Raw genomic sequence first — 11,961 nt, forward strand, 5'->3', positions numbered from 1 at the left:
CTAGTATTTCTGAGTCCCCTGAAATAGGCTGTCTGCATTCTCTTTTTAAATGCACTGGGCCCTTTCTTTCAAATTAGTCAGTTCGTTTCAGATCTTGTCATTTCTGCTATAGGTGACTGCTCAAGATGTGGCTTCCTGTAGTTCAGAGATAGTTTTCAAAACTGCCTCAAGCTTATGTAGTAATGTTAAGAATAAACAGGTGTGGAACATATGGCCTATATTTGAATAGTTGTGGGAATAACTGTGGGAACATGGAGCAGCAAGAATAAGCTGTGGGACCAATGGGCTGTGGGAAACATAGAGCAGCTGACCCCCAACAGGGTCTTCATGGTTGTATGACCTGAATACATTTTCAAAGCGGAGCCACAGGATGCGGACTTCTACTCTTTTCCACTATTAGACGCGCCTTTGTCCTGCACCTGGCCTCAGCGAGGTGGGATGTGCATACTCTTACTTTTATAAAAATGTTGTATATTGACCACTAATTCTGTGCATGCTGTCATACAGAGATGATGACCCATTCCTGAAGTTGGACGCCAGAATGCAGGAAGGTGCTGTTTAAGAGCCAAGGTAGGTATTTGCTCTAAAGACATTTGTCTGCCACAATTTAGGAAACACTGTCAAAGTGTGTGAATGGCGAAGACCAGCTTACAATGTTTTCTCTTCTCTTTTCTTTTGTTTCTGTGCTGTGTGGGCCATGTTTGACATGTAAATAGACCACTAGGCTAGTTCAGTTGTTGGCGGTGGATTTATGTTGATTATAAATACAAGTCCTTTAGTAGGCTAACTAATTAATGCGAGCATGACCTACTGTGTCATGCTAAATAAGCAGGAAGCTGGGCATTCTTGCCGACTCTGAGAACTATAATACAGGCCAAGTCGTCATTGTTATAAGATGGTAATAACATCATCAAATATTTGCCCTGTTGAATGGATGTACGTTTTTGCGTCACATCCTGTTGATGCTAAAATTATGTGCACTGTTACATCAAGATTCATGAACTTGTCAGCAGTGCAGCCAGCCTTCTTTCTATGGCCGTAATGTAATCGTTAACTGCTCTCGAAATGAGCAGACAGCTCAGCTGCTTGGTGCATACTCTTACCAATCGGTCTATATTATTCCCTCTTGCATTATTCATTTTCAGGCGGTGGAAGAAGCACTTGCAGGTATGCTACCGACCAGGCTCCTCAACATCAATCCGAGACGGAAGATGAAACGGGATGAAGCAGTTAGATTGAGGTAAACATCTACACACCCCTGTTCAAATTCCAGGTTTTTGTTATGTAAAAAATGACAGAAAACAAACTTAAAGCTTTAAAAGGGAAGAATAGACAATAAAAAAAACTTCTATTAACATTGTTGCATAAATATGCACCCTTAAACTAATACCTTGTTGCAGCACCTTTGGCTTCTATCACCGCACTCAGTCTTTTTGGGTAAGAGTCTATCAGCATGGCAAACATAGAAGTGACAATATTTGTACACGTATCTTTGCAAAAAGTACTCCAAATCTGACAGATTGCGAATGCATCTCATCTGCATAGTCCTCCTCAGATTGCCCAACAGATGTTCCGTGTCATACAGGACTGAACTCTCCCACTCCCAGTCCAGGTCTCTGCGGTCTTCTGAAAAGGACAATCTCATCATCCCCTGAGCCAGACTCCGTACTCCTTTTTGTGTTGCTGCCCCCACGCTCTGGAACAGTCTACCTCCCAACATACGCCAGGCCCCCACACTGGCTACGTTCAAGAAGCACCTGAAATCACATCTATTCACAGAGGCATATGGACTTTAACTTCACTGGCCCATCCCCTCCCCCTTTATGCCACTACAATGGCCCCTGTGGAACTGTTCTAAATTCCATGACTGAAGAACGATAATCACATAGCATGATGCTGTCACCTTCATGCTTCACTTTACGCTTGGTGTTACCTTGGCAATGAGGTGTTGTTACCTTTTGTAATTATGTCCAAAATGTTAAACCTCGGTTTCACCTGACCATAATACATCTTCCCACATGCATTTGGGAGATTACAGAAGTATTTTTTGCAAAATGTACTCCACCAAGATTGAACTTTTTGGTCATAATTCGAAAGGGTATATTTGGCACAAAACATCACCCCAATAACACCATACTTTAAGTGAAGGGAGCCTTGTTGGGTGTTGGGTGATCTGAGGAGGACTGACTGTGGGAGATTGCACTCGCAGTCTTTCTGATTTGGAGGGCTTTGCAAAGAGGGGTGAACGAATATTGCCATATTAATGTGTGCCATGCTGAGACTCTTACCCACAAAAGACTGTGCTGTAATGAAGGCCAAAGGTGCTGCAACTAAGTATTAATTTAAGGGCGTGTACATTTTTGCATTGCATCACAAAAACCTGACATTTGAAGAGGGGTGTGTAGACTTTTGACAGCCACTGTACATATAGAAATTATGTGTTCATATCACTAACCCTCTTGGTTTAGCATGATAATGAAAAGAACTGTGAGCAAAAATGTGGCTAGCAGAAAACCAGAGTGGTTAGTGACTTGGGAAAACCACTCGCCACTGTGGCCGGAGAGCAAAACATTAATGTCAAGGCGGGGGGGTGGGGGGGGGGGGTTGGGCTTTCAGTGGACTGTATTATGTGCCAGTGCTTGAGTATTACCTGTTTGATTTCATTTGCCAACAATTAGAATTATTTTACACTGTCTGTACAAGATGTAGAAAACTACTACTGAGCGACAGTGATATGTCATGTTCTTAATACTGTATATCCTGTCATTACAGACAAGGAGGCCGGAAACTTTGATGACCTCAATGACACTGGCTAGGTGAAGGACATCAAGAAAATGGCATCAGGTCACCAGACATCAGCTCATAATCCACAACGTCATCAACCATTTTGCGCCAAAAATGAAGCCGTTCACATACCATGGCATCCTAAGCAGGTAATTTCATACCTCTCAGTAACCTCAGAATGTTGCTGGTGAAAGACATCCCGTTCAATATCACTATTAACAGAATAAACAAAATCATCGCTTCCCATAATTTCTACCACATGTTTCAATAGGCAGCACTACACTACTGTGCAACAGTGAGAGGGAGTGGGCAAGGACAAGTAAAGCGGACCTACACTACTGCAAGACTTTGACACTTCTCCACGTGAGAGGCAGCCATCGCCCCCACCGTTGAGCAGTGTGTACCCAGTACCCCCAAAAGAGGAGATGATCCGACGCCCTCACAGCCGATTCCCAAAATTGTACACAAAAACTCTGTATGGGCAAGTGTGTGTGTGTATGATATTGTAAAACTTTTCAGTCCATCTTCTATACTATACAATGTATAAATATACATGTGAAAACCTAAATATGCATTAAAAACCATTACTGAGGTTAAGAAATGCATTATAACAAATACATCTGATTCAGGTGTACTGTACATAGAAATGTCTTTATTTGCCACAAATACATCACATCCTGGAAACCTGTACAATGTGTAGATTCAAAGGTCTGCCAGATCTTTGTGACGGCACAGGATTGCAGTGGAACCCAAACATAGCCTATGAACTCCCACGCCATCTCACCAACTGCCGATATGCAGTATGCCTGAATTTCCTGTACAGCAAAGAAATGTAGAGATTGTGCCTTCATCGAGAATAGGTCATTTGGAATCACAACATATTCAATTTACTTTGTGCGTGTGGTGTAGCTATTGCTGGTATTATTATGTTACTAGTGACCCATTTAGTTGAGCTCAATAGTCTACATGACATCTCTGCACTTGTGTTACCACTATTGGGATTGGCAGCTCCCTAAATGAAAATGAGAAGAACTTGCCTGGATGAAATGTTATGAACTGTGTGCGTTGTGCTGCTTGCTGAAGTAACATGACACCCACATCACCTTCCAGAAATAAAGTGTATACAGGCTACCTAACCAGAGTCCTAGAGACCTATTGCTGCTGTGTGATGAAATCCAGGCAAAGGCCCACCTGCTTTGGCAATTGCTGCAACATGTAAAAAAGGTAGACAGATTAGGTTTCACTAAATTCTTTAACCATTTAAATGGCTTGGGTCAGACAAGCTGGGCTGCACACTGACCTCTTCCATGTTGCCCATGTGGTTTCGTTGGCTGTGTGTGACCACCTCCGTACAAGGGCTGCCAATCAGCAACTGTAGGCAGATTTATTTATTTATTTTTTAAAATGTCTGCACCTTTTTTATTAAATGTATTGCATTGCACTGGTATCACATTGCATTAAATGTACTAGCCAAGTGACACAAAGAGAGCAGGTAAATACAGTGTATTGATCTGTACCATTTATGTCACTTCTTAAAGATTCAATTATTCAACTCTATATTCGAAGAGGCCGGTATTGCTCTACCATTTTCCATGAACCAGTCAACTTCCTGGGAGTAATTGCAGTACTTTGAGAAAGTGCTCTTTCTAGCCTAATCATTCATTGTGCTTGTGTCAGTATTGTAGTGTCATTGTTTATTTACAGTGTGTCGACGCCATCTACTGGATACTCCGCGCACGGTTCATTTTCTATCCACTTCATCATTTCATTCCAAAGCAGAGTGAGCTCTTTGATGCAATGTAGGCTAAATTCACCTAGAGCTCTAGTTGTGTATATCCAATGACTTAAGTTGACCTCCCTGTGTATAGGCCTACCCGTTGGATCGCTGAATATAGCCTACATTAAATCCATATTTCGGTCTCCGGTCTCAAGTCAACTGCGGCCGTCTTGCCCACTGTCGTCACCAATGGAGAACACGACAGTGGCCAAATGAAAGATTGTTCCAACCGATTTCAATAAAGGTTCTCTGATCTGACCGCTTGAATTGACTATCCGGCTCCCTCTTTTATTGCAATGCTTACCAGCAAAAGTATCAAACACACTTGAATCCTTATAGCCTACATTACAAATATCTGACTGGACCATCGTAGGAAACAGGTTTGTACCGGTATGTCTCTCAGGATTTCAGTGAAACATTGCACTTACATGTTAACTTGGTCTCTGTAAACGTGCATTTTGGTCTTCTTTGCAAAACAACTTAGTCATCATGCCAAATGCCTAGCCTGATAACTTCAAGCTCTTAAAACGCACTCGTCGTGAGCTAAATGAAGCTTGACAGGACACGAACCATATTTGATGACATGTCTAGAACTACTCACTTTATTCCTCATCTGCTGTCTGCGAATCTCAACAAGTTCGCCCATGAAATAAACAATTAGGCTAAAAACAATGTTTTCATAAAAATGGGTAAGAAATAGAGGTATATGCTTACCAGCAAAAGTATCAAACACACTTACATTACAAATATCTGACTGGACCATCGTAGGAAACAGGTTTGTACCGGTATGTCTCTCAGTCATGCAGCACACGGAGCTGGATTTCAGTGAAACATTGCACTTACAACATGTTTAGGTCTCTGTAAACGTGCATTTTTGTCTTCTTTGCAAAACAACTTTGTCATCATGCCAAATGCCTAGCCTGCTAACTTTAAGCTCTTAAAACGCACTCGTCGTGAGCAAAATGAAGCTTGGAAGGACACGAACCATAGCATATTTGATGACATGTCTACTCACTTTATTCCTCATCAAGTTCGCCCATGAAATAAACAATTAAAAACAATGTTTTCATAAAAATGGGTAAGCAATAGAGGTATATGCAACCTTCAGTCATTCCACTCGTCAGTAAACGCCAGCTGCAGTTACCGTAGTGATATCAACAATTGCTCTTGAGATCTGTGTCTGATTATTTCAGACTAAACAAACTTCGGCCTCGTTGGTTATGCTAATCAGTGGGAGGAGATTATTTAAATATTCATATTTCTGCTCGCGCGCGAGAGGAAATTCATGTCACCTCTCGCGCGTGAGACGGTGTTTGCGCGCGCGTGGCAGCGTTTGCGCGCGCGCGCAGAGCAAAATCGCGCGCGCGAGAGTGTCTACACGCGCGCGCAGAATAAAATACCTCGCGTGGGCAGTAAGTGGCGCTCGTGGACCTTTTGTCCACATAATGACGCCATAAAATATAGCTCATATTCATCCTCATGTTCCCTTCATTATGCTTGTGAATTTCTGTATAGTATATATGTTTTTGAGAGTGAGAGATACAGAAAGAAAAAGATAAGGAGACAGTGAAGAAAGTGAGTAAACTCAATCCAAGCTCTCGGATTGAGCCACCAGTGCTCTGACCGTGCAAGGTTGAAACATTGATGCACAACTGAGGGACCGAGCATGATCTGCACTCCTTTTTCCACATAATTCACCTTGTGCCTTATCTACTCAACATGTGACCAGTATTGTATCAATGAGTTTAGAAAATATTGGTGTATATGTCATCCAAAATGATACGGTTCAAAATGGCCCGGGAACACCTCCTGAGTAATATAAATGTGCAAGGGGGGGACTAAATTGTCCGTCAAATCTATAGCTGGCGAACCCAATTAGGTTTGCGTTACCAAGTAGGCCTATCTATTTGTCTCTTTTTTAAAATGGGCTTTTAAAAAACCCTGTGTCTTGATCAGAGGGTACCAAGGCCACCACCCCTGCATACAAACAATGTTTTAAATGATCTGCCCTAGGCTATATAGAGCTCAAGACCCGTAACATCTTCAAAGGGCTCAGATAAAACGCAGTACATACTAAGACATATAGCCTACAGACTCCATTTGCTTTATTGCGATTACTAAGCACTGATAACATTGGTTTACTTTATAAAGCCATAGGCTGACCATGACCCTCATGAAATCATAACTAAGCTTTTCTGGTTTGTGTACATATGTGTAGCACCCTATGCAAAGGCCTCCAATAGTGCTACATACGTATCGTACCTGTAGCTTCAAATGTGCTGAGTTCCAGTTTGCTCCATAAGTGGCCTATACTGCCGTACAAAACAAGAATGCAGTAACTCAGATTCTGGCAAACTGAGAAAAAAGGCTTCAAAGTTTCCTATATGGCGCGACAACTGTGTTGTCGGTAAAGTGGTGGTGACACTTCCTTGTAATACTTTTTTAGGATAGAAATTAAATGCACACAAAAAACCCGAAAAAACTACATTTATGTGTCTTTTTGCCACAAAAAACTGATTTACTGCGTTCTTGGCTGGTATTACTGCCACAAAATGGAGTTACTGCAGGAGTTACTGCGTTCTTGGCTAGTATTACTGTCTACTCCCAAACCATTCCCATTGGAAAGTGCAGCAGTAACTCACCGACTTACTGCGTTTTTGTTTTGCACGACGTAACCTTTAATCCAACTCCGCAGTAACTTTTTTTGGTCATTTTTGCACTTTCAAAATGATTTTTCTCTAAAACGGGACGATGTTGGACCACCGTTTTTTGACACAAGACAAATTATGTAGTTTAAAGCCCATTTCCGATCTAAACTCAATTTCAACCATTTGCGAGTTACTGCGTTCTTGTTTTGCATGGCAGTATATTTGTCCTGTAAAAAATAGATAGCCTGAGGACCACACTGGTAATAGTACACCACTCTCATAGCTCAACAAATTCACATACAGTTTCAAATTGGACCGTTTTCTGATTTTTATTCTTATAGTGCTTTAAGAGCATGAAACTGCAGTTGCTCTTGTCATTTCACGGTACAAATTTTAGTTTTAGGGAGAGGACCATGCAGTTTAGTGGCGTCTTAAGATAGCTTTTCAAAGAGAAACAATGTGATTTATACATTTAACAGGTATGAGTAAATGGAATGGAATGTATGGAATTCTGGTTCTAAAAGTAACAGCATGTGTGTGTGTGCATCTTTTATGATTGCTGTGTTAAAAGCTATCCAATCAGAAACAATTGTGATCACTGCATGTGTGCGCACGAGCATGAAATCTCTGGTTTTATGAACAAACCCGAAAGCAGAATTGGGATCACGGTGAAGAGAAAACCCACCACCTTGCCACTTCAAGGCATTTAATACCTGCTCCTAACTAAAGCTGCTTTGAATCCAAATATGTCATACCTCTACCCAGGCATTCGTCAGATTATCCTGCTTCAGTTGTGTTTAAATACCAAAATGGCAAAACTATTTAAAGGCAACAGGGGAATCATTTCCATCCTTGGTTCCTTAATTCTTTGGTTTTTGATCTGTGGGAGAAGAGTTGCCCACTTTAAACTTTAAACGTCAGCTGGACTATTAGCTATCATACTGTTCCTCAATGGATATCATGTAGGCCTATCTTGCTGTATTTTATGACAACCAAGGAGAGATAGATAGATAGTTAGGAGGGCTTACTCACGTCATAACAGCGTAGTACGAAATGATGGCGAGGGGAGTACGGAAATTGTATTCTTCTTCTACGGTCAGTATTGGAAGCATCAGGGAAGCATGCAATGCCAGTTCTGCGAGGGTCGGAGTGTGGAACAGGTCATAGGACAGCGTGAATGTTTGTCAGCTGTCCTTAATTACCCCCAGCAATTACTGCTGACCAACAGCTGCAGTTAATTTGGCCACAAATTATCCATCATGGTGTCGCCCCCACTGACCATGCGCAAGGGAGTACGGAAATTGTATCCATCACACCCACTGACCAATGACCATGCGCAGGGGAGTTAATTTTCCATCCACTCGTGTCCTCAGGCAACGCCCCCGTACTACTACGTGGCCAATGCATTTCCCCCCAAGAGATTGTTCTTCTGTGTCGAGTTTCTTTGATGACAACAACCCACTACAGCATATTCGCACGTTTGTGTGTGTGTGTGTGTGTGTGTGTGTGTGTGTGTGTGTGTGTGTGTGTGTGTGTGTGTGTGTGTGTGTGTGTGTGTGTGTGTGTGTGTGTGTGTGTGTGTGTGTGTGTGTGTGTTAGTGTGTGTGATGCATAAAACAGGATCAATGCATATCAAAGGAATCCTGTTAAACAGAAAAAAAATCAATAATGAAGGAAGCCATGTGCTGAAATGTGAATGCTGGTCTGGATGGTAAGCAATGAATAATTGAAAAAGTAATTGAGCTCAAGCAGCATTTGATGCAGGCTCTCATTTGCAGTCAGTTAAAGTATACTTAGTTATTCCTCTTCCTCATCTGCCTCCTCGCCCCCTCTTTACTCCTCTTCTCTCTACTCTCCTCCCCTCTCCGCCTCCTCTCATCTCTTCTTCCTCCACCACTGCTCCAACTCCCTCTCTGCCCCTTTTTTCTCCTACCTCACTTCTTCTCTCACTACTCCACTATTCCCTCCTCTTCCTCCTTTCCCCTGTCCTCCTCCTCCTCTCCCCTCTGCCCTCCACCCTCCTTCCTTCTACTCTTCCTACCCTCCCTGTCTTCTCCCCCTCCACCCCTGCCTCCATGTCCCCTCTCTTCTCACCATCCACCCTTCCCTCCTTCTCCTCTCATCTCCTCTTCCTCTCATCCTCCACCCCTCCCTCCATGTCCTCTCTCCTCTCCACTTCCACCCCTCCCCCTTCTCCTCTCCTCCTCCCTCTCTCCTCTCTTCATCCAGAGCATTGCTGGCCAGGCTCCTCTGCTCTCCATGTGAATGACTGTGCAGCGCTGAGTTTGTAGGACACTCTGGTTACAGTGAGGGCACTGAGGCATCGGATGAAGCCAGCGCTCTCTCTCTCCTCCACGATCGACACACACACACACACACACACACACACACACACACACACACACACACACACACACACACACACACACACACACACACACACACACACACACACACACACACACACACACACACACCTATACTCCCCTTCTCCCTGGTGGCTTAATACCATCCCATGCCATACACGTGTGTGTGTGTGTGTATGGGACAGTCATGCCTTTGGCTTTAGAAGCAGTTTGTTATCCTGCCTGAACCCAGACTACCGGTGTCATGCATTTCATGCCAGTCTGATATTCCAGGAAAAATCAACACGTGTAAATCTATGGAAAAATCAACACTGTAAGCTGCACAGCCATGTACTTGCGTTTAGTAATTTGCACATAAAACACCAACACTAGTCTCTGTAAAAACGACTGGTCTGTTTGCTGCTTTTAGAGGCAGTGTGGTTGGATTTAATGTTGGCCTTGGCATTATTATTCATGCTGTTTTTCATTAGCCATTGCTGTGAGTGGGGCTGGTCTAACCTACAAGCCTAATTAAACCTTTGCAATTTCTGATAACCACCGCCATTACAAAAGCAAGAAAACACTAGGCACAACACAGAGTGATATTAGCCCATAGTGCTTGGCAATTAATCAGAATTACACGACGCTGGACATTGACAAATCTGCCAATCATAAATGTTATCGCAGCACAGTTAAAGGAGAATCAATGGTATGGAAAAATTAATTATGTACCAAACAGTTTGTATCAAATACAATACTTGGTATGAAATGATGAAATGTATGTTTGTTACATAACACGTGCACAATGAGGCATGCAGTCTCTGTCTCGCTCTCTCTCTCTCACCCACCCACACACGCACACGCACACGCACACTCACACTCACACACACAAACAGTAGGCCTACCTCTCCATGCTCACATTCTAAGGCTATGTGGTCAGACTAATGTGACAATAAACTTCCTCTTCTGAGACAAATGTTCCTGTTACACCTTGTTTATGACTCACTATGCTTCTAGAATGGCCACTTTACACAGCAGGACTAAGCAAAGTAAACATGTGGCACCCACCCCAGGGGAGGACGGACCAAGTAAGACTTGCAAACGCCTTTTAGTGTTGAAAGCTCTGAGGAAAGAATCGCCGGGTAAAACGGTGTAATTCTAATCGTGTTTAACCTGTGAAGACCTTTCCATTTGGCTGAGCACATCAGCAGACAGGCAGGCGTTTTGCTGGGGCCACAGAACATTTAAGTTAAGACTCCATCTCCCCAACCACTGTCTCAGGCCATATACTCACACCATGATGGAGAGATGTCAAGCCATCCTGAACTCCTTTCATCAAAAGGGAAGGCTATCTATTTCTAAAATCACATGGGAGAGATGGATCTTACTGGTAACATCTAACATCCTATCTTAGAATTGCTACACACACACAGAACATTCATTTCTCAAATGACTCACAAATCACACACACGTGCGCACGCGCACGCACGCACACAAACAATTTTCAAATATGGCTACATATTAGACAATAAGTTAATGCTTTTTGAATCTTTGAATTTGAATCTTGAAAAGCTATCTAAAGGTATCTCTCTCTAATCTTATTTTGACCAAATTCAATATCTCTTTTAATCTTATTGTATTTCACATTGTCAGAAGAACTTGTATCCTTGCTGTTTACATGGACAGCAAGCTACCAATTTCTAAAATCACATGGGTGAGATGTATCTTACCGATAACATATTTCTATCTTCATCCAACATAACATATTCTGTCTAAAGATATATATCTCTAATATCTTATATTGACAAACTGTCAGCAGGACTCCTGTCCTTGCTGCTTTCCATGGACAGCAAAATAGGATACTGAATCAGCACGGCTGGGCTATACCGTGATGGCAACTGACGAAGTGGAATTTGAGCACTGTCTATTCGGATTCCAATTTCTCGGTGGACGAGCGAGGGTTCCTCCTCGGCAGGGGCTCTGGGAAATGGGTCGAGTGATGGGGATTGTCTGTGACACGTTCGCATTCGCTTAAGAAAACTTTGTGTCCTAGCAGGTTGCTGAGCTGTCAGTTAGCCTGGCTCCCAGCCTGAGGAGACGAGCAGCTACCCCTGCAAATCTGGAGGAGGGAAGGACTGACTGAGTCTCATTGAGACGTGATGGCAAGTTGGTGGACGGATGACGAAGGTGTAAGGTTACAGCATCAGACGAAGACTACACCCTATTTCAAATCCTTTCATGCATACAAATACGGTCAGTTTAAACCATTTCACAAAGAGACAAAAAAAATTATACACTGAATAAATCCAATACATATACACTAGCCATACATAGCAAAAAACCCAATCTCAAACCATGTGGCCTACCAAAAGGCCACTATCTTTCAAAAGATCTTTGACCCATTAGC

The 11,961-nt window shown here is 42.7% G+C and overlaps 1 long non-coding RNA gene across 1 annotated transcript; it reads left to right on the forward strand.

Moving 5' to 3' along the window:
* Positions 1–202: 202 nt before the first annotated feature.
* Positions 203–3,969, forward strand: LOC134455200 (uncharacterized). The gene is made up of 4 exons (XR_010036070.1): positions 203–570; positions 1,146–1,240; positions 2,773–2,933; positions 3,056–3,969. It is a non-coding gene; the product is annotated as an uncharacterized LOC134455200 (long non-coding RNA).
* Positions 3,970–11,961: the final 7,992 nt, after the last annotated feature.

This window comes from Engraulis encrasicolus, chromosome 9, assembly GCF_034702125.1.
Source record: "Engraulis encrasicolus isolate BLACKSEA-1 chromosome 9, IST_EnEncr_1.0, whole genome shotgun sequence".
NCBI classification, from domain to species: domain Eukaryota; kingdom Metazoa; phylum Chordata; class Actinopteri; order Clupeiformes; family Engraulidae; genus Engraulis; species Engraulis encrasicolus.